Source organism: Choloepus didactylus, chromosome 11, assembly GCF_015220235.1.
Source record: "Choloepus didactylus isolate mChoDid1 chromosome 11, mChoDid1.pri, whole genome shotgun sequence".
Lineage (NCBI taxonomy): Eukaryota > Metazoa > Chordata > Mammalia > Pilosa > Megalonychidae > Choloepus > Choloepus didactylus.
The window spans coordinates 29,027,849-29,049,577 of record NC_051317.1 but is presented as its reverse complement, the minus strand read 5'-3'; positions in this window follow the sequence as shown (position 1 = coordinate 29,049,577).

Sequence of the window (21,729 nt, the reverse complement as noted above, 5' to 3'; positions counted from 1 at the left end):
CTTCCCGGTTGTTCTTCTCTGCTCCCACATTGCTTCCCCTCAGTGAGGAAATGGGAGCAAGGAGAAAATCCTGCCCATGGGCAGACTGCAGCCCAGCTCCTCATCCACCACATCTGGCTCCACTTCTCTGCCTCGACACCTGTTCCGGGATCACCTGCTGAAGCAACCTCACTTCTGCCCGCAGCCTATCCTCTCACCTGCAGAGCACGGCCCGGGAGTCCTCTCCTCACGCTCCCACAGCACTGATGTTCTCCTTTCAGCGGGATCATGACCCTCTCTGTGAAAGCACGCTGTGTTGCTCTCACCTTGGCTGATTCCTACCAGAACCCACTTCCTCTGTCGGCAGCCACCCCATTCTCTGCTCCCCTTCGAACTGGACTGCAATGAGTTACCTGCGTGCACTGACCCAGATCCTCCCCCACTTTTTCCTTCTAAACCCACTCCCATTAGCCTTTTGCCCCCATGGTCCACCAAGACTTGGCCCATGTCGTTGGTGACCTCCACTTGGCTGAGCCCGGTGGAATCAGCCACATTTTACCCAACTGATCATGAGCACCTCTTGGCCCACATTCTTCTCTCAGCTTAAGTCCTCCTCTCCCTCTTGTCTAGACACATTCCTCTCATGATCTCTTCCAGCCTCGGGGCTTCAAACACCATTGGCATAGCACCTCCTGAGCTGGACCCATTTGTCCACCCTTTTCAACATCTCTACTTGGATGTCTGATGGACACTGAGCACTGCACATGCCCAGAACTGAGTCTGCCCAACCTTCTCCTCTTGGTGCACAGCGACTCTGCCCAGATCTTGGAGACACCTTGATTCTTTTCTATTTCACACATCTCATGTCCTTTTCACCAGGGAGTCCTTTTGGCTTCATTTTAGAAGCAGGCCCAAGATTCTGATCACTTCTTACCACCCTCAGAATTTGGCACCGAAATCTCTTTCCGGGCCATTATAAAATGGCTTCCTAATTAGTCTCTGTGAGTCTACCCTAGCCCCCACAATGACCCTCAGAGTCTGATCTAAACTCAAAAGCCAGAACAGGCAATTAAAATGTACATCCATTCATGATTTTCCTTGGCTGCTGAAAATCTTCTGATGACTCCTTTTTCTTCTGGAATGTGCCGTTACCACCCCTGTGAATGGTCCCACCCATTTTCCCCTTCTCCCACCACCTCTCCCAGTTGTCAACACTCCAGCATACCCACTACCTGCACCTGGGTCCCACCCAGCACGCTCCAGCCTCAGGGCCTTTGTGTTGGATGCTCTTTCTGCATGGAAATCACGTACACCAGACATCCTTATGGCTCATTCTCTCATCTCCTTCAAGACATTCCTCTAATGTCCTTTCTAGTGAGCCCTATTCTGCACACCATACTTAAAATCTGAGCCTGCCACCCTTGACACTCACCACTCCCTCTTCCCTGCTCTATTTTGTTTTTCCATTAGTCATTTGTTGTATTTGGTTTCTCGTTTGTTTCTTCATGCTAGATTGTCAGCTCTGGGAGGGCAGGGATTTCTCTCTTTTGTTCCCTGTGGGTCCTGTATGCCAGGAAGAGTGCCTAGCAGTATTAGGTACGTGCTGTTGAATAAGTGACCATTACATTAACTCATTTATCACTGCAGCTCTCTCCACTGAATGTGCTGCTGATGGCCCCGTCTCATCCATTAGGAGATGGAGGCACAGTGGACAGATTCACCTACCCGCCCAAGTTCATGCAGCAGGAAGCTGCCACACCGGGATTTGAACCCAGGCAGCCCAGCATCCAGAGGCCTGCCCTTAAGCACTTTGATATAACCCCTCTCTGGGCTTCTCAAGCACTGAGTTTCCAGGGGAACATGAGGGATAATCCTCTTGCCCTCATCAAGCCAGAAGTTCAGTGCAAGAGGTGGGTGCTAAACTCATAACCCTTTATGCTACATCCTGAGACTCAGGCACCCCCACCCTGTCCTCCTGCAGAGCACTGACTTCCACTGGAGGACCGTCAGTGGAAATATCTCCCCAGGCATTTTCATCAGTCACTTTGAACTCAGCTCAAGCAACAGCAAGGTCTTAGAAAAAACTCAAATCACAGCAGCAACATTCTGTGAAAATATTAATAATTAAAAAGCAGGAGAACAACTAGAGTGTCTTTGTTTCCCATTGCTGCTATAACAAGTTGCTACAAATGCAGTGGCTTAAACCAACACCAAGTTATTACCTTGTGGATATGCAGGTCAGAAGTCCAGCACCAGTCTCACTGGGCTAAGGTCACGGTGTGGCAGGGCTGTGATCCTCTCTGGAAGCTCCAGGTGAGAGTCCATTCCCTTGCCTTTTCCAGCCACTGGAAGCTGCCCACATCCTTGGCTCACGGCCCTTTGCTCCATCTCCAGCGTAGCATTTCTCTGACCCTGGCTCCATGGTTACAGCCCTTTCTCTGACTCCAGCTGAGAAGGATTCCCTACTTTTAAAGATTAGAGTGATTAGATTAGGCACACCTGTATAATCCAGGGTAATTTTCCCATCTCAAAGCCCTTCATCTTCAGCACACCTGCAAAGTCCCTTTAACCAGGTAAATTAACATATTCACATTCATTAGGACATGGACATCTTTGGGCATCTTTGGGGCCGTCACTCTGCCATGTATAGTAGTAAAATTTAGAGTTGATATCTATGAGAAATTAAAATTGTCCCTAAGATGTCAGGTAGAGGAATTTGTTGTAAAGTGGGATGGCTGACTATCTAGACTGGGAAGTGGTATGAAGGAAAGTCTCACTCTGATTGTTTTAGGAGGATGCCATCCCACCTGGTCTTAGAAGCTCTAAATGCAGCAGGACTATTTTGGGACAGATGTTATAAATACTAAGAATCAGAGAACTAGACATGGAAGTTGTTTGCACACTTTGCACACTACTTTTTTAGTGTTCTTGCTTTGTTTTTTGCCCCCCCCCCTTTCTACTAAAGCCATTCAGCCTAAGGAACCTTGCCTAATTTCCCACCTATTTCTTTATCCTATCAGCTTTTCTTCAAATCAAAGAGGGAAGAAAAAGAAAATTCTGTACCATTCATACTTCCTTCAAAGATCCCAGGACTTTGTAAGAATTGGTACAATCAAGAAATGGTGTGTTGGCAAAACTGGCTCTCTGGGCCAGAGGTAGTGGGAGGAACGCTGTTTTGCTAGTGCTTGCCAACTTCTTTGGTGTAGATACTCCCGCTATAGCTGATGCTAGGCTACCAATGTTTCCACATTGGTTGCAAGATTCCTGAATAGTTAACAAATGACCAATTGACTCTTGTGAGAGGCAGGAGATGGCTCCAGCCTACCACTGAGACGGCCCCCTTTCGTCAAGAGCTTTGATCTTTTTGTCTTCACTGACGTTGGCCATCTTGTCATTGAAATTGTACTCCTCTATGCATCCTAGAAAAGCACGCACTACCACCAGTGTCTGTGCAGCTATGAGCTGGATGTCTTCCATCTGCTCCTTCCGACCGACACGCCATCCTGCTCCACTCTGTCCTGTGCGCTGGGAATCTCTCTGCTTCTGAATGGGGTGAGCCGATGGGAAACCAGTGAAGGAGAGTGGAGGGAAGGGGGAAGCAGAGGGGGCGTATTTATTTCTCCTTCCAGGGTTCCCCAGTCTGGCCAATTCCACCATCAAAACTTGCAGCTCCTGTTAGAAGTTCTTTTCCATTCACCTTTTGGTCTGGTAAATACTCTCCAGACTCCCCATCAGTCCTGGGGGTGGCAACACCACCCACTGTTATGAGCTCCTGGGTGCTGCAGGGTGCTGTGGCTTCTCCACACCTGTCCATTTCTTTGTTAACAGTCCCTTTGTTAAATTATTCTCAAAACGCCCACTTTAAACATTCCACCAGTTTCCCTTCTGGGCACTTACTGACTCTCTTAAACCAAAAGAAGACCACTGGCATCCCCTATTTCATCCTGAAAATGACATTTTATTTTTCTACAAATTGTTATCTCTGTACTGAAGCCAATTTCTCCAAGGCCACGAAAGATTTTATAACTAAAAATTAAAAAGATCAGAGTTTCATATTGATTTTGTATAGGCTTGTGACACAACACCTGATTTAAAATAAAACTGTCCCATTTGAGCCCATGACCTAGACTTTTATTATTTTATATTTTTTTTGATTGTGGTAGATGGAATTGTATATCCCCTCAAAAGTTATATTCTTGATCTTAATTCACATTCCGGTAGGTATGAACCCATATATAAATAGGACCACTTGAAGATGTAATTTTTAGTTAAGTTATGACCCGAGTCCTAATAAGCAGAAGAAATTTGGACACAGTCAGAGAAGGCTGCACAGGAGCCAGAAGCCAGAAGTCAGTGGAAAATGAAAGAGCAGACACAAGGGAAGGAGACACAAGCCCAGGAGCCCCAAGGACTGTGACAAGCCGGCACCAGAATGTTCAGACTCCCTGGGGAAAGCATAAGCTGTTGACATCCCGGTTTCAGGTTTCTAGCCCCCAAAACCATGGAACACTAAATGCTTGCTGTTTAAGCCCACCCAATGTGTGGTATTTGTCATAGCAGCCTGACAAATCAAGATGTGGATTGCTTGTTTTCTGTTTTATCCATCTCTCTGCTTTCTCTAGAAAGCTCCTTCTGTGGAAATGATGCTTGTATCTTTACCTCCAGCCCTGCCTCCACGGGCAATCCCATGTCCTGTCTAGGGCTCCGCCTCACAGTATAACGTGGATGTCCTCCATCAGCTTACATTCAAAGTCGGACTCACCATTCCTGCCCCATCCTTGCCCCTCTCCAGATTTCCCCGTCCTGCTACCACCATTCTCCCAGAATCACCCTTGGCTTCTGTGCCAGTTTGAATGTATTATGTCCCCCAAATGCCATTATCTTTGATGTAATCTTGTGTGGGCAGACGTTATCAGTGTTGATTAGATTGTAATTCTTTGAGTGTTTCTTTGGAATGCGCTCCATCCAGCTGTGGGTGATGACACTGGATAATTTCCATGGAGGTGTTGCTCTGCCCATTCGGGGTGGATCTAAGTTGGTCAGTGGAGCCATATAAATGAGCTGATGTAACAAAAGGAACTCAATGCAGCTGTGAGTGACATTTTGCATAGGAGCTACAGCCAAGAGGGACACTTTGAAGAATGCACAGGAACTGAGAGAGGAGCTGCAGATGACGGGACAGTTTGAAGACAGCTGTTGAAAGCAGGCTTTGCTCTGGAGAAGCTGTGAGAGGAAAAATGCCCCAAGAGCAACTAAGAGTGACATTTTTGAGGAACTGCAACCTAGAGAGGAACATCTTGGGAGAAAGTCATTTTGAAACCAGAACTTTGGAGCAAACACTAGCCACGTGCCTTCCCAGCTAACAGAGGCTTTCCGGACACCATTGGCCATCTTCCAATGAAGATACCTGATTGCTGATGTGTTACCTTGGACATTTTATGGCCTTAAGACTGTAACTGTGTAACCAAATAAACCCCCTTTTATAAAAGCCAATCCATTTCCGGTGTTTTGCATTCCGACAGCATTAGCAAACCAGAACAGCTTCTTTCCCCATTGTTACATCTGTACAAAGGCAGCCAGCCAAGTATGGTGATTTGTCCACCAGGAGGTTTCTTGTGTTAGGCCTTCCTTCCCATTCCCACCACCAAAACCCAGCTCCATCCTTCACATGGTCAAACTGGGGCTGCCACCTTCCAGCTTTCCCTGGGTCTGTGTTTTCTGCCCTCTTTTATCTCAGAACCACACCCCACTGCTGCAGGAGTCTCTGTCCAAGCACACTTTTCATCACATGATAAACTTTAATGATCCTCTAATGCCAAAAGTAGAGAGTTATTAATTTCATGGTGAGAATCCAAAAACTACTGGAGCAGAATTAAGCTGTTTGAAAATGACAGTGTCATTCATTTTCAATTAATGGATGTCAGCTATCTGGCTTAAAACTCTGAAGGCCTTGGTTTATTTTTACATTTGGTTTAAAGAAGGTTCTATTTCATTTTTGTTGATATGAATATATGCAGGACATATACATAATGGTGGTGCTCTTAAAATAAGCTGGTATTTCTGACACACACACACCCACACAAACCCTAAAGCCAATAGATGCTTCTTAGTGTTATAGAAAATAAAAATTATGATTATTGTTATTAATCATTGACTCCATACTCACTTTCCCCTGAGCTTTTTAGGAGTGAAGGCAGCTTTTCCCACCAGGAACCCCCAGTTTTCCTGACCTGTGTTCTTGCTCGTTGTGTCTCCCAGGTGGGAGCCTGCACGTGGCCTGAGAGCAGAGCAGACCGTGTGACCAGCCTCCGGTTTTCTACTTGGATTCCACAAGCTTCACAGCTCCAGGATCACTGAAAGTCAGCACTGGGGTGCTGGCTATGCATCTTAGATTTGTAAATAATTTGTAACACTTTCCAGCCACTTAAAAAAGGGTGTAAACATGCCCTTCATCTAGAAAGAAAACAAAAATCAATATAGCTTTGTACACTGGGCAGCTTTTCCTTGCTCAGAAGCCCCATGAGCTACTTGCTAGCAGGTGAAAATTAGCTTACTTATAGTGATATCATATTTAAACTGTGAAATAGCATAGCTTCTCAAATTCTTTTACAAATGAAGGTGATGCATTCAAAGGTCAAAATTACCTAAGAACATGCAAATGCCACTAAGTCCAAAACACGATTTAAATTAAAAAGACACAGAAATTCTCATATTAATTTATACTTTCTTTAAAATTAATAACATTTAGTCAAAGATTTATCTAATGACTACTTTAGAAGCAGAAATTATCTTGACATCTCAAAGGATCCACAAATGAGAAAACAAAAACAAAAACAAAAACATCTTGTTCTCCATTAAATTCTAGTATGTGTGATGCGCCATGTAATGCAGTGGCGAGTGTTATGGGCAAGTGATGTGAACCATGAAATAGCCATGCCATTGAACTGTTGAGTCGACGTCTTCAGGAGCATTTTCCTCTTGAGTTGCACTTGAACCACGATGGAGCCAGTGCTAGAAAGCAGGATCCTAGTTGCTCGAGGGAGTAAGGTTAAAACCTACATGGTTACCCTGGGAAAATGGTCCATTCCTTGGAAGAAATAGTTAAAGTCAAAATAGGGAAACAGGAAAAGTGAGGGTCAAAGAACGACATGGACATCAGGGGGGAGGGTGGGGTGGGTGCTTCTCTCTAGCTTCCAAGAAAGCCTCAATGTGGTTATCAGAGTTGTGATTAATATATCAGGGTTCAGTCATTAATTCCTAACAAAGAGTTTGGTGAAAGCAGATATAGTTATTATTTACTTTTGGTATGTTTGTACTTCGTCATTTCCACATGGGCAATTTGCTTAAGGCAGACACAATAAAACTGCTAATGCAACTTATGATGACCATGGTAACAAGCATAATAGTTGTTCTATCCAAAACTTAGCTAAAGAAAAGTTCCAAAAATCATTATTTTACCTCTCCAAACCTACAATTTTATAGGAAATTACTGCTTTCCAGCTCTCACTTCTTGTTATTCCTAAATTTTCCTTTCTGAGAATGTTTTAGATATCAAATGGAGTTAAGATACATCACATCATACTTCCTCATAATTCAGTGTTCATTCTCTATTCTCTAAATGCACTTTGGTGGCTGTGGCTTGAGCATAGATTATATGGAAAGAGTGAGGCTAGAAAGGTTTGTAGTTACCCAACTGTGATTTTTTTTTCAATGTGATAAAGAATTAGGACTTCATCCTAAAGGAGAAGCATAAGAGATTTCCGAAGCAGGAATCTGACCTAAGTTGAGTTCAGTTTTCAAAAAATAATTCTGGAGGCAGAGAGCAGGATTGAGTGGGGGGTACCCTACAACTGAAGGTGCAGTGAATGCCTTACAGGAAGGTGACAGCTCAGTGGCAGTGGGATAAAACAAGGAGAAATAAATATTTTCAGAGGAAGGATCTAAAGGACTTTGAGACCTAAAAGTTGAGCTGCAATAATGAATCACAGTGTCTCTTTTTCCTGCTACAGAAGGAAGATCTACTAAAAATTTAATATCATATACTCATTGATTATTATCATTCATAGTTCACTAGGACTAATTTTATACCTTGACAAGAAAATACAAGGGTCTCAATTGTTTTTCTCTTACCCCTGTGCAATAATTGGCGTTTGATCAGCGGGAGAAGAGTTGAAGCTGAAAATTCCCACAGTCTACTGAGGCTCTCGCCAACCTTGCTGCCCCATAACCTGGGTGGCACTCCCAATCCCCCTGCCTTAGCGGCTATCCCTCCAATGCTGGAGAAGAAGGGCTGCCTGACTCTACATAAGAAAAGAAAAACTGATTTCTCATGATCTGGAAAGCTCTTTTTCTCTTTTCTCTCAGCCTATTTGAGCACCTCTTGTTTAGGTCATCTGTCTCTTGTATAAGCTCTTCCTCAGAGATCTAACCTACATTAGGATTTCCTTCCATCGCCAACTCCTCTTGACATTGTCTGACCTGATAATATTTAAGGATTGTCAAATAAGTGATCTTTCTTTCTGTATAATTAGTTTCTTGATATAAAGTCTTATTCTTAATAATTTGCTATAGTAATACCTTGTTAGCTAATTAGGTGACTAGTGACTTTGTAATTATATAAGAGCCATGCTGGAACCCAATTTTCAGTAAATCAGTGAATAAGAAGTGTGTTTCATATTTCCAATAACACTGGAATTAAGAAACTAAAGCTGTAATTATTTTCAGATTGGCTGATTAAATAGCCAGACAATCTGAATGAGTCAGCTAAAAACTGGGATGATAAATTTATTAAAGCAGCTAATTAAAGGAAAAAGTAAGAAAAAGTCTTTTGTATAACACAGTAATTATCTTAAAATGTAATAAAACATACATTGAAGAATTTGATGAGTTGAAAAAGTTAACTATTCAAATCATATTACAGAAACATAGAAAAAATAAAATAGAATAAGGGACAGCTCTCAGAAATAATGGTGGCTATCAAAACTGCAAGATAAAAGAGCAGAAGTTGCAGAAAATAAAGTGGGAGGGTCAATAGCAGTTTAGAAACATCAGCTTTGATGACTCTAGATAAAGAAACAATGTTCATAATATATAATATTGTTATTAGGTTATGAGAAAAACATTAAGATGCCATTTAAAAATGAATGAGACACAAAGTGTCCAGTATAATTTGTTAGAAAAAGCATTAGGACATTGTTAAGAGATGGACGTGGAACTATTTATTGCAGGCATCACTGTAAACCTGTAAACTTTGGAAATCAGTATGGCAATATATGGGGAAAGCTGGAAAGGGATCCATAGTCTTTGAACAGGTAACACATCTCCTAAGAATTTATACAAAGGACCTTTTTCCCCAGACATGATAAATGCTACCAATGACACCAGTGATAAGTTGCAAAGAAATGCTACCAATGATTGCAAACAATTGTATACATACTGCATACCTTACATTAGGGGCCAGGTTCATAGATAGCTACTTAAGTCAGCTAATTTATATATAATTATTCATAGCACATCTTTCCCCACAGAACCTTTGGGATTGCTTATATATGCCAAAATAGTAAAATATGCATAAAAGTATAAAATGAGAAACACCAAACAAAAGGCATGTATAATACATCAACTACAACATTCAGGATAATTGCTGTGAATGAGTTTTTGGGGTATTTTTTCAATTCAATTTTATTGAGATTGTTCACATACCATACAATCATCCAAAGATCCAAAGTGTACAATCAGTTGCCCATGGCACCATCACACAGCTGTGAATCCATCACCACAATTCATTTTTTTTTCAATTTTTAAGACATTTTCACTACTCCAAAAAAGAAATAGAGACAAAAAAGAAAACTCAAATCCTCCCATACCCCTAACCACCTCCCTCTGTTATTGACTTATAGTTTTGGTATAGTACATTTGTTATTGTTGATGAAAGAATGTTAAAATACTAACTGTAGTACTTAGTTTGCAATAGGTATATTTTTTTTCCCTTTTTGCCCATCTATTATTAACTTCTAGTTGTAGTGTCATACATTTGTTCTAGTTCATGAGAGGGATTTCAAATATTTGTACAGTTAATCATGGACATTGTCCACCACAAGATTCACTGTTTTATACATTCCTATATTTTAACCTCCAACTCTCCTTCTGCTGATATACGTGACTCTGAGCTTACCCTTTCCACCACATTCACCCACCATTCAGTGCTGTTAGTTATTCTCACAATGTGCTACTATCACCCCTATCCATTTCCACACACTAAAGTTCAACCTAGTTGAACATTCTGCTCATAATAAGCAACCTGAACTCACCATTCTTTAACCTCATTTTATATCCTGGTTACTCATATTTCATGTCTGAGTTTACATATTATAATTCGTTCATATCGGTGAGACCCAACAATATTTGTCCTTATGTGCCTGACTTATTTCACTCAATATAGTGCCCTCAAGGTTTCTTCATCAACCCAATTTTTTTTAAGATAGTTTTGTTCACACACCATACATTCCATCCTAAGTAAACCATCCATGGTTCTCTGTATAATCATGTGTTTATGCATTTGCCACCATCACCACTATCTATATAAGGACTTCTCCATTTCTTCCACAAAGGAGGAAGAGTCAAAGAAAAGAGACAAAAGAGAAAGAAAAAGAAAGAAAAAAAATGACAGCTAAAAAGCAACAAAAGGAAAGACAGAATTAAACTAAAGTGCAATAAGAGTCAAGAGTCCCTTATGTCCCCCTCTCTTAGGCATTTAGCTTTGGTATATTGCCTTTGTTAGATTAAAGGAAGCATAATACAATGTTTCTGTTAACTATAGTCTCAGTCTTGGCATTGATTGTATTTTTTTCCCAGTACCATCCAATTTTTAACACCTTGCAAAGTTGACATTCATTTGTTCTCCCTCATGTAAAAACATATTTTTACATTTTATCACAATTGTTCAGCACTCTAGGTTTCACTGAGTTGTACAGTCCCAGTCTTTATCTTTCCTCTTTCCTTCTGGTGTCCCACATGCTCCTAACCTTCCTCTTTCAACCATATTCACAGTCATCTTTGTTCCGTGTGCTTACGTTGTTGTGCTACCATCACCCAAAATTGTGTTCCAAACCTCTCACTCCTGTCTTTTCCTATCTGTCTGTAGTGTTCCCTTAGTTTTTCCTGTAGTGAAGGTATCTTGCTCACAAACTCTCATTGTCTGTTTGTCAGAGAATATCTTAAACTCTCCCTCATATTTGAAGGACAGTTTTGCTGGATATAGGATTCTTGGTAGACAGTTTTTCTCTTTCAGTATCTTAAATATATCACACCACTTCCTTCTTGCCTCCATGGTTTCTGCTGAGAAATCCACACATAGTCTTATCAAGCTTCCTTTATATGTGATGGATTGCTTTTCTCTTGCTGTTTTCAGGCTTCTTTCTTTGTCTTTGATGTTTGACAACATGATTATTAAGTGTCTTGGCATGGGCCTATTCAGATCTATTCTGTTTGGGGTATGTTGCACTTCTTGGATCTGTAATTTTATGTCTTTCATAAGAGATGGGAAATTTTCCTTGATTATTTCCTCTAATATTGCTTCTGCCCCATTTCCCTTCTCCTCTCCTTCTGAGATACCCATGGCATGTACAATTATTCACTTCATGTTGTCATTCAATTCTGAAATGTTGCTCATATTTTTCCATTCTTTTCCCCATCTGCTCTTCTGTGTGTAGGATTTCATGTGTCTTGTTCTGCAGTTCCTGAATATTTTCTTCTGCATTTTGAAATCTCCTGTTGTATGTCTCCATTGTGTTTTTCATATCTTGTGTTGTGTCTTTCATTTCCATAGATTCTGCCAGTTGTTTTTTCAAACTTTCGATTTCTACCTTATGTTCGCCCAGTGTTTTCTTTATATCCTTCAACTCTTTTGCCATATTTTCCCTGAATGTGTTGATTTGGTTTTTGAATTGATTTAGCATATTTTTTTGAAAATCTTTAATTTCATTGAAGTGAAACAATATCTCAACTGTATCTTAATTTATGTGTAAGTTTGGTCCTTTGACTGGGCCATACCTTCAGTTTTCCTAGTGTAATTTGTGGTTTTCTGTTGTCTAGGCATCTGGTTACCCCAATCAGATTTTCCCAGACCTGAACCGGCTCAGGTCTCAGAATGGGGTTATGTTAAGTTTCAAGTTTTCTTGAGGATGTATTTTAGAAGATTGACAGACTTTCCTTTGAAGCCTCTAGTCACTGTGCTTTTCGTAACCTGCCCAACAGGTGGTGCCTGTCAGTCTGTTGCTCCTGACTGGTGTAAACAGGTGTGGCCCCTTTAATTCTCAGCTTAAGTTGTTTCTGTTTTGAATGCCCCCCCCCCCCAGGTCCTGAGGTCTGATTTCTGAAGGGAAGGCTGGCACTAGAGCTGGGCCCCACCTCTTTCCTCTTAGGGAAGATACATCCCCTAGGGAGTAATTTCTGCATTTGAATATTTCCTTTGTCTCTCTGACTTGGTTAACTCTACCCCTGTCTGGGTCAGGGTGCTGTAAACTGAAAATGGCTGAGGAATTCTCCACTGAGTCACTCAGGTTGAGAGAGAGAAGAAGGGAAAGAATATCCTTTTCAGAGCCAGTCCATGGCCCCCAGTTTTGCCCATTGGTAAGAGAGAGCACCTGGTCTTCTGGGCTCCTTTTGCAGGGGCACAGACATTTTTTGGCACTTTAAGTTCAGTCATCTCTAAAAGCCTCTACATTTTTCTTTTTTTTAATTTAATTTTTTTTCCATCTGTCACACCTCCTCTCCACTGGGAGCAACCTCAGGGTACTTTGCTCACTGGGAGCAACTTCAGGGTACTTTGCTTGCTTGTTGGGGTTTCTCTATGTTTGTAGCTTGGATTCAGCAGTCCACATTTGTTGATTAAAACCCCAGTTGGAGCTGGGCTGAGCTATAGTTGCATGCTCCAGGACTGCTGCTTTCTTCTATAGCTCTTCTATAGTAAGGTCTTGTAGCTCAGCCTTCTGTGGGGGGAGGGGCCTCCTGATGTGGTTTTGCAGTTTTTACGTACAGATTTTATGCTGTGATCTCAGCTATTCCACCCAATCCAGGTTGGTGTACAATGTGTGGACAGTCATGTTTGTCCCCCAGCAGTTGTTCCAGATTATTTACTAGTTGTTCCTTGTTGTTTATTATTTTCACCAGGGGACTAGTTAAATTCCACATCTCGCTATGCTGCCATCTTGCTCTGCCTCTGCTAATGAATTTTAAACAGGTCTTTGGAGACTACTGACATCTTAGGTAAGATGGTGTGTTAGTCATGATTGTCCAGAGAAACAAAATTGACAAGAAATACATGCAAATATTAGGAGATTTATTATAGGAATGGGCTCACATGACAATGGGGATAGGGAAGTCTGAATTCCATAAGGCAGGTTGCAAGCTGGGAACTCATAAAGGTTTCAATGAATTCCCCAGGAGAGGATGGCTGGATGAAGTAGAGGTAGAAATTCTTCTTTCTGGCTGCTGAAATCTTCAGTTCTCCCTTTAAGGCTTTCAACTGATTGGATGAGATTTCTCTCATTGCTTAAGGCAATCTCCTTTGTTGCTGATAGATGTAATCAGCCACAGATGCAATCAACTTTCTGACAATTTAAGTCAATGAAATGTTTTCATAGAAAAAATCAAGCCAGTGCTTGTTTAGCCAAACTACTGGACACCATCACCTCACCAATTTGACACATGAACTTAACCTTTACAAGGGAAAACACAATTGCCCATAAAATTCTAACTATGACCAAGAAGAAAACATATCTAGTCCCAGGAAACACTCAGTGTTTTCTTAGTCCTAAACTCTGAAAGAACTTTTTTCATATAGAACTTTTATATAGAGGACAGGCACCTGTGTAATAATCAAGTGTGGCAGTTTGGAGCTATTTGTCCCCTAAAATAATATGTTCTTAAATTTTGTCCATTCTAGTAGATGTGAACCTATTGTAAGTAGGACCTTTAGATGAGTTACTTTAGTTAAGGTATGGCCCTCCTCATTCAGGATGGGTTTTAATCCTGTTTCTGGAGTCCTTCATAAATGGAGTGAAACTCAGACAGAAGAGAGAAAACCCAGAGGAAGCAGCCAGAAGCTGAATATCAACAGAATCCAGAAGAGAAGGGGGACACCAGGAGACACCACCATGTGCCTTGCCATGTGAGAAGCCAAGGACCAAAAATCACCAGAAGCAGTCCCAGAACACTAGTCTTTGGGGAGAAAGCATTGCCTTGAGGCCTTGATTTGGGCTTTCTTTTAGCCTCAAAAAACATATGCTAATATATTCCCGTTGTTTAACCTCAGCCATTTCATGGTATTTTCTTCAGCAACCAAGGAAACTAAAACTCCAAGGCTCTCAACATCCCTCTAACAGGACAATTTCAATGCCAATGCAATAACAGAGTTCATAGTCTTGTTCTATGTAGCATCCATCAATAAAAACTAAGAGATGGTGATCAGCTTTATGTCTGAGAATGGGAGAGTTAGAATTCTGTAGTTTAGATACCTACTAGCTCTTATCTAACTAAATCTATACTTAGAATGTAGAGTATCTAAATAATGGCTGAATTGCCTGTTTCTCATATAATAAATATCTCATGAATTTGAGTTATCTAGACCAGACTCTTGAAGAAACATTTCCTGGTTCAGTCCTGGCAAGCTGTTATATTTATTTCTGAGTGAGAGAAAATCTGTATATTTTAGAAAAAAAAATGTTCCATGAAAAAATATTTTTATTTATCAAGATAATGTAAAATTTATTAAAATTTTAAATTATTATTTTGAGGACTGCATAGAAAATGTGATTTAATTTGCAAAAAATATCAGATTATACTTGGCCATCCACACCATATTGCCACAATTAACTACTGAGGAAGGCAGACTTCTGATAATACAAGTTGGACCTAGGGACTTACTTTTAATGAGTAGAACATGGCCAGAAGGATGGTATGTCACTTCTGAGATTGGGTTCTAAGGGTCTGTGGCTTCCATCTGACCAGACCTCTCTCTCCTTTTCCCTCACTTGCTCCCTCCAGTGAAGTCAGCAGCCATGATGTGCTTCACCCCACAGAGAGGCCCACACGGCCAGGAGCTGAGGGCAGACTCCAGTCCACAGGCAGCAAGGAACCAAGCCTCAGTCCACTGACCACAGGCAGTGAATCCTGCCATCAATAGTCGAATGAGATTGAATGCAAATCCTGCTCCAGCTACTTTTTTAGATGGCTGCCACCTTCTTGGAAACAGTGGTATAACCTTTTCTAAAATCCCAAGCTGGAGGACTTAGCTATGTTATGCCAGTTTTTCAACCCATAGGATCTGTGAAATAATAATGTGTGTTGTTTTAAGCTTCTAAGTTTGGGGTAGAGGAAAAAAAAAAAGAAATTCATGTTAATTCTCCCACAATATCATTTCTCTGCACCATTTTACAGTCTACTTTTGTTTTCATCAACAGGAGTTTTATTGTCCAGCCATGCATAGGTGGGCTGAAGCCTAAGAAAATAGTGACAGCCCTGATCCAAGGGAACAGTAGGGCTTATAAAGGATGGTTGGCAGGAAGTTCTTTGTCCAGGAAAGGGTAGGCTGGCAGGTCTAGGTATGGGAGTTTCTCAGTGGCTACTTTGGGGAAAGGGGGTAGATGGCAAGTATCCATTGGCTGGTTTGAATGTGGGGGCTTCCTAAAGGTGGAGGCAGTGGCTTATTGCAGACCTACAGGATTCCTAGTGTGGGGAGGGCAGTGGCTCAATCACAGAATCCCTAACGATGTGGGTTGGGTGAGGGCCCAGAGCCTAAACCTAATATTTCAGGCTTTTTCTTTTATTTTTTTCCAGAGATGCTGAAGGACACAGATCGGTGCTTCTGAATTTGCTTCCGGCTCGTGGGGGGTGTAGAATTTTCCCTACAGTCCATTTTGAGGTAGTGGTTGGTAAGGGTGTTTTCCTTAGAGGAGTAGCCTGGTTTGTCTTGGCTGGAACAGTTCTGTGAATAAACCTGGTTAGAAGTTGTAAGAAACAAGGTCCCAGAATGAATGCAAAGGAGGTAAGAAGTAGGATAGGAGAGAGCTAAGCTAGAATGTGCTGTTTGCTGCATTTTCTATAGCTTGCAAAGTTTTTAAGCTTTCAATTATTAAACAATGTACAGGTTTTTCCCAATTTGGGAAGGGAGTGGTGGGGTAAAGGCTTGAGCTTGAGATTTTTATCTGCTCCCACTATGGGACAGGTTTTAGAGGAGAGAGGACCACAGTGAAATGTTAAGACAGAATAGGTGGCTCCCATACTAATTAAAAAAAATTAATTGTCTTACTCACCATGTCAAGAGACACCCAGGGCTTGACTATCTCAATGTTCTTCAGTGAGATACAGGGAGCCATTTGCTGCAGACCTCTTTAGTCCTGGTCAGGGGTGGCAAACAGGGCTTTTGGAGAGCCCTTGCTCCCCCTTGGGAGCTCAGTGCACTCTCAGGCCCAGTGCTCTGGCTTCCCACACCATGGACAGGGCCCTGGAGGCTCTCTGTTCTTGGGGCTTCTTTTGTTCTTGGGGGCACTCTCCTTTCCAGTGCCCTGTCTCTGCATTGATGACATGTTTCTGGTGTCTTCTGCCCCTAAGTGACCCTGAGATGGCTGATTACCATTTACAGCTAAAGCTATGAACCTTGCCTTAATCTGGCCCCAATTATTAAAGAGAGAAAAGTCAATATTTATAAGGTCATTTACAAGTATTTGAGATCCTGAGGCTGACTTTCCTATAAAGTAGGTTTTTAACATGACTTGTTTTTATCTTCTATTAGGCAATTAATTATATTGTTCTTTGCTTTCAGGTTTTATTGACTGCTCTGATAGTTCTAGACAGGGTCTGTGCTGGGACAGCTTCAGTCCCAGTCCTATACTGTGTAGACTGTTTCTCTTGCAGTCTATTTGCATGTTTTGGGGACTTTACCCAGATCCTCCACTTTTTCTTGGGAGTGAAGCAGGAAGAAAGAATAACTTGAATGTCTCTCCAAGTAAACTCATAAGTGTAGACTAGACTTTTGAACTCCTCCATAAATTTGGAGGGGTTTTCAGAAAATTTCCCTAATTGTCTCTTACATTGTGTTAAGTCTGTTATAGATAAAGGGACATGGATCCCTTTAGTTCCCATCTTCCCATTTGCTATAGGTCTTGTGGACTCAGAAGCTAGGTTTAAGGGATTTTTATTCCTGAGCCTTTTTGATGCTGTAAGTTGTAGAGGTTTGATACATGAGATAAAAGGATTTATTTCTTATTTTACCTTTAAGATAACATACTTTACAAGCCTCCATTTTACCTTTAAAATAACATAGTTTACAAATTCCCCTCATGGTCCTGTCCTGATAGAGGATTATGAAAGTTGGACATACGGAATTTCAGACTATCCACCCCCCCCTTTTTTTTTTGCAAAAAAGATTTAATTTGCATATGGTAGAAAAACCAAGAGTGCCATTTTGTGGCCATTCTTCCTTCCCTTTTAATCAGGAGCTACTGCTAGGGCGGTGGCAGCTGCCACACCCTCTTCCCTCATTGGGGAATTAGGGTGTTGAATTTTTTGGTATGCACAGCTTTTAAGAAAGGCCAGGCATTATTGAGCAGTGACAGTGCTAGTTTTTACCATTCTCTAACTTTGACCACAGAAATAGATTTCACTTTCTGCAAACTTTTTGAAATTTTCTGTATTCATTTTAGGTTTTGTTTCACATCTTTAAATAAACTACTTTCTTTTTTCTTTTAATAAAACATCTCTCATACCCTTTACATTTAAGTTATTAAAACAATATTGGAAACTGTTCTTAAGCAAGCAATTTATAACATAATATTACCATTAAAATTAAACTTGTTAGAATAATGCTAAATACTTAAACCACTTTAGTTGATGCATTATTGAAACAAATACATAATTTTTAACAAGAATTCCCAGGATAAGAGTGAGATATCTTGAGATTATTAAGAAGGAGTGAGAAAAAGGTATACTATGGAGGGCATAAGGTAGTGTAGTGGTTTACAGGGGCTTAGAGATTATACCATTTAGTCCCATAACAGAGACTAAGAAGTGGGTTAGTGGCCTGGAGAATAAAGGAATGAAACATTTTAGCCTGTGACTGACAACATTACCCATTGTTCTGTCAGTATGATGGTGGTGCCTGGAGCCTGATAGTAGTCAGACTTTCAGGGGCTTCACTGTTTGCAAAGTGGACAGGGCTTGAGGGATTTTTGTTTTCTTTAAGGTTAGTAATTTGATACACCTGATTTATAGAGTGAGCCTTGGCTTTTGTTTTCTCCTGCTCCTGCTGAGAGCACTCCAGGTTTCTATTATTAAACATCCTGAGGGCTAGGTTTTTGCAGTTTGGGGGTTAAGCTTTAAAATTTGGAGTTTGTGGGGTATATCAGAAGTGGCTTGAGAAATGAAGTACATAGTAGGGTAGCCTCAGGCTTGTGAGGCTAGACATTAGCATAGCAAAGGAGGGCATTTCTGAGACAGGAGAAAAAGGGCAGAGTTTTTAGAGTATAAGTGTAGGCACTGTTTAATTTGGGAAAGGTGAGACAGAGAGAGAGGGGTAACATGGATGCAGATGGGCCCCTCTGATCCAGACACTTCTCACAAGGGGAGGACAGGCTGAGGTCAAGAGGAGTGGGTACTCTGAGGGGAAGGAAATGAGGGTTGAGACTCTGAGGTGGAATTTGTAGATGGGGGAGGGTATTTTTTTACAGCTGTGGTTTAACAGCAGTTTCAGCTCAGTCAGGAAGAGCTGTGTAAGGAGGAGGAGGGGGGAATTGCAGTGGCTGGCAGGGGTGGGTGTGGAGCCCTGGCAGGGCTGGGTGGCTGCAGAGCACAGTGAAGGCCTGGGGATGAAACCATGTGGAGCTTGAGAAGAATTAAGGAGAAAGTTTTGGAAGGATTGAAGAAAGAGTTGGAAGGAGGAGGAGGAGGAGGATTTGATGAGTGGAAAGAGAGGGAAAGAGGAGGGACACCTGTGAAGGCTGTAAAAAGCCTGGGCATGTGGGACCTCACTTCACTTGCTGAGATGCTGACAGTAATTGTTAAGGTTAAAAGAATTTTAGGGGTCAAGCATTCCATTTTCTGGCCAGGTAGATATTGAGCCCAAGTGGAATTACAATAGAAAATGAGCTTCTTAGGTTTTAGATCTATCCTGAGGCTGAGTTCTTTGAAGTTTATATGGTAAGGAGAAATTCCAGCTCTCAAGCTTAGGAACAATCATGAGGGCATCCCCCCTTGAGAGTTTCTAAGCTCCAGTGCAGTGATGGGGGAGTGGGTGGAAAAGTTTATTCCTTTGACTGGGCCATAACTTCATTTCTCTTAGTGTAGGTTGTAGTTTTCTGTTGTCTAGGCATGGTTTCCTTGGTTACCCCAATCAGGATCTAAGTTTCTGAAGAATAAACTTCATGAGTGAAACTTTTATAGAGTCTCAAATAGGGACCTGGGCACTCTTGAAGGTTTTCAGGACTACTGTTGACTTGGGCTTATACTGTGGTCATTTGACATATCTAAGTGAAGCTTGCATAGGAGTAACCTGCAGTACAGCCTCTTGACTCTATTTGAATTCTCCTAGCCACTTAAACCTTATTTTATTGCCTTTCTTTCCCACCTCCCCTAACCTTAGGTTTTGCTATAGCAAAAAGATGCAAATCAGAAGTCAAAGAAGAGATGAACAGAGTGAGGTCTGGGAAGGCTGAAATGTGAAGATCCCTGGGCAGTCAAGAGGCATCACCATCCCAGGACATTGATGTGTGTGACCAACAAGGATACTCTCCTGAGCTTCAGTGCACAGAGTTGTTACTGGGGTTTCATTACGTAGGCATGACTGATGCCCACATGGTTGAACTCAGTCTCTGGCCCCCTCCCCTCTCCTATAATCACATGGTTGGTCTTCCTGGTGTGATCAGCCCCCCTCTCTGAGAGTACCACTGGGCCTGGCCCCAACCTGAGTCATCTAATTTGCATAAACTAGCAGGTACGATCTCAAGCTCTCCAGACATAACAAAAGATGTGCTTATGAGAAATTCCAAGGATTTAAATGGTGTCTCCTGGGAACCAGGGACAAAGACCAGCCAAGTTCTTTATTATACAACACTAGATAAAGTAACACAATTGTAGGAGTAGCACAGGGGTAAGCAAGGTCAAGGGTATGTCCTGGGAGAAAGCCATTTTGAAACAAGAACTTTGCATAGTCAGGTTTCCCCAGACCAAAACAGGCTCTGGTTCCAGAAGGAAGAACTACTCAGTATCCAGTTTCCCTGAAGGTGTGTCTTAGAAAATTGGTACACCCTATGAGGCCTTGTTTCACTGTGGTTTTCTACCCAGCAGTTGGCAACTGTCAGCCTGTAACTCCATACTGGTGAAAGGAAATGTGGTCTGTGGCTGTTTTCCCCCAGGCTCCGGGGTCTGGTTCTGAATGCAAGGCAGGTAGTAGAGCTGGGCCCCACCCCTTTCCCCTTAGGAAGACAGAACCCCCTAGGGAGAGGTCATTAGCATTTCAATGGTCTCTCTCTGTCTGTGCTATACCCTTGTCTGGGTCAGAGCACAGGGAACTGAAAATGACTGAGTCTTTCTCCATTGAGCCAAAACAGGGACAGAAAGCCCCCTTCAGGGACAGTCTGTGGCCACCCTCCGGCTCTCCAAGTCAGTCTTCACCCAAAGCCTCTGTCTTCTTGTTCAGGATTTGTATCAAGCAGTCCACATTTGTTAATTAAAACCCCAGTTGGAGTTCAGCTGTGCTATAGTCGCTAGCTCAGAGAGAGCTGCTCTCTGGCTCCACAAGGCTTTGAAGCTTGGGCATGGGGGGCGGGTCCTGGCTCAGATCTGCAGTTTTTACTTTCAGATTTTATGTGGTGATCTCAGGCATTCCTCCCATTTCAGGTTGGTGTCTGATGAGTGGGCGGTCACATTTGACCCCCCACAGTTATTCCAGATTATTTACTAGCTGTTCCTAGTTGTTTATTAGTTTTTCCAGGGGGACTAACTAGCTTTCACTCCTCTCTATGCCACCATCTTAGCTGAAATCCCCTCCTCCATTCTTGACTTATAGTATTAGTATAATATATTTATTACTGTTGGCAAAAGGATGTTCAAATACTACTAACTGTAGTACATAGTTAACAAAAGTTATATATTTTTCCATTTTTGCCCCTCTATTATTAACTTCTAGTCAGTGTCATACATTTGTTCTAGTTCATGAAAGAGATTTCTAATAGTTGTACAGTTAATCGTGGACATTGCCCATCACAAAATTCACTGTTTTATACATTCCCCTCTTTTAAACTCCAACTTTCTTTCTGGTGACATAGATGACCCTTTCCACCACATTCACACACCATTCAGCAATGCTTGTTATTCTCACAATGTGCTACCATCACCTCTGTACATTTCCAAACATTTAAGCTCAATGTAGTTGAACATTCTGCTCATAATAAGTAACAATTACCCATTTTTAGCCTTATTCTATATCCTGGTAACTTATATTTCATGTCTGAGTTTACATATTACGATTAGTTCATATCAGTGAGACCCTGCACTATTTTTCCTTGTGTGTCTTATTTCACTCAATATAGTGGCCTCAAAGTTTCTTCATCAAGCCATTTTTTTAAAAGATGGTTTTGTTCACACACCATACATTTCATCCTAAGTAAACAATCTGTGGTTCCCTGTATAGTCACACATACATGCAGTCACCATTATCACCACTATCTATATAAGGACATCTCCATTTCTTCTGTA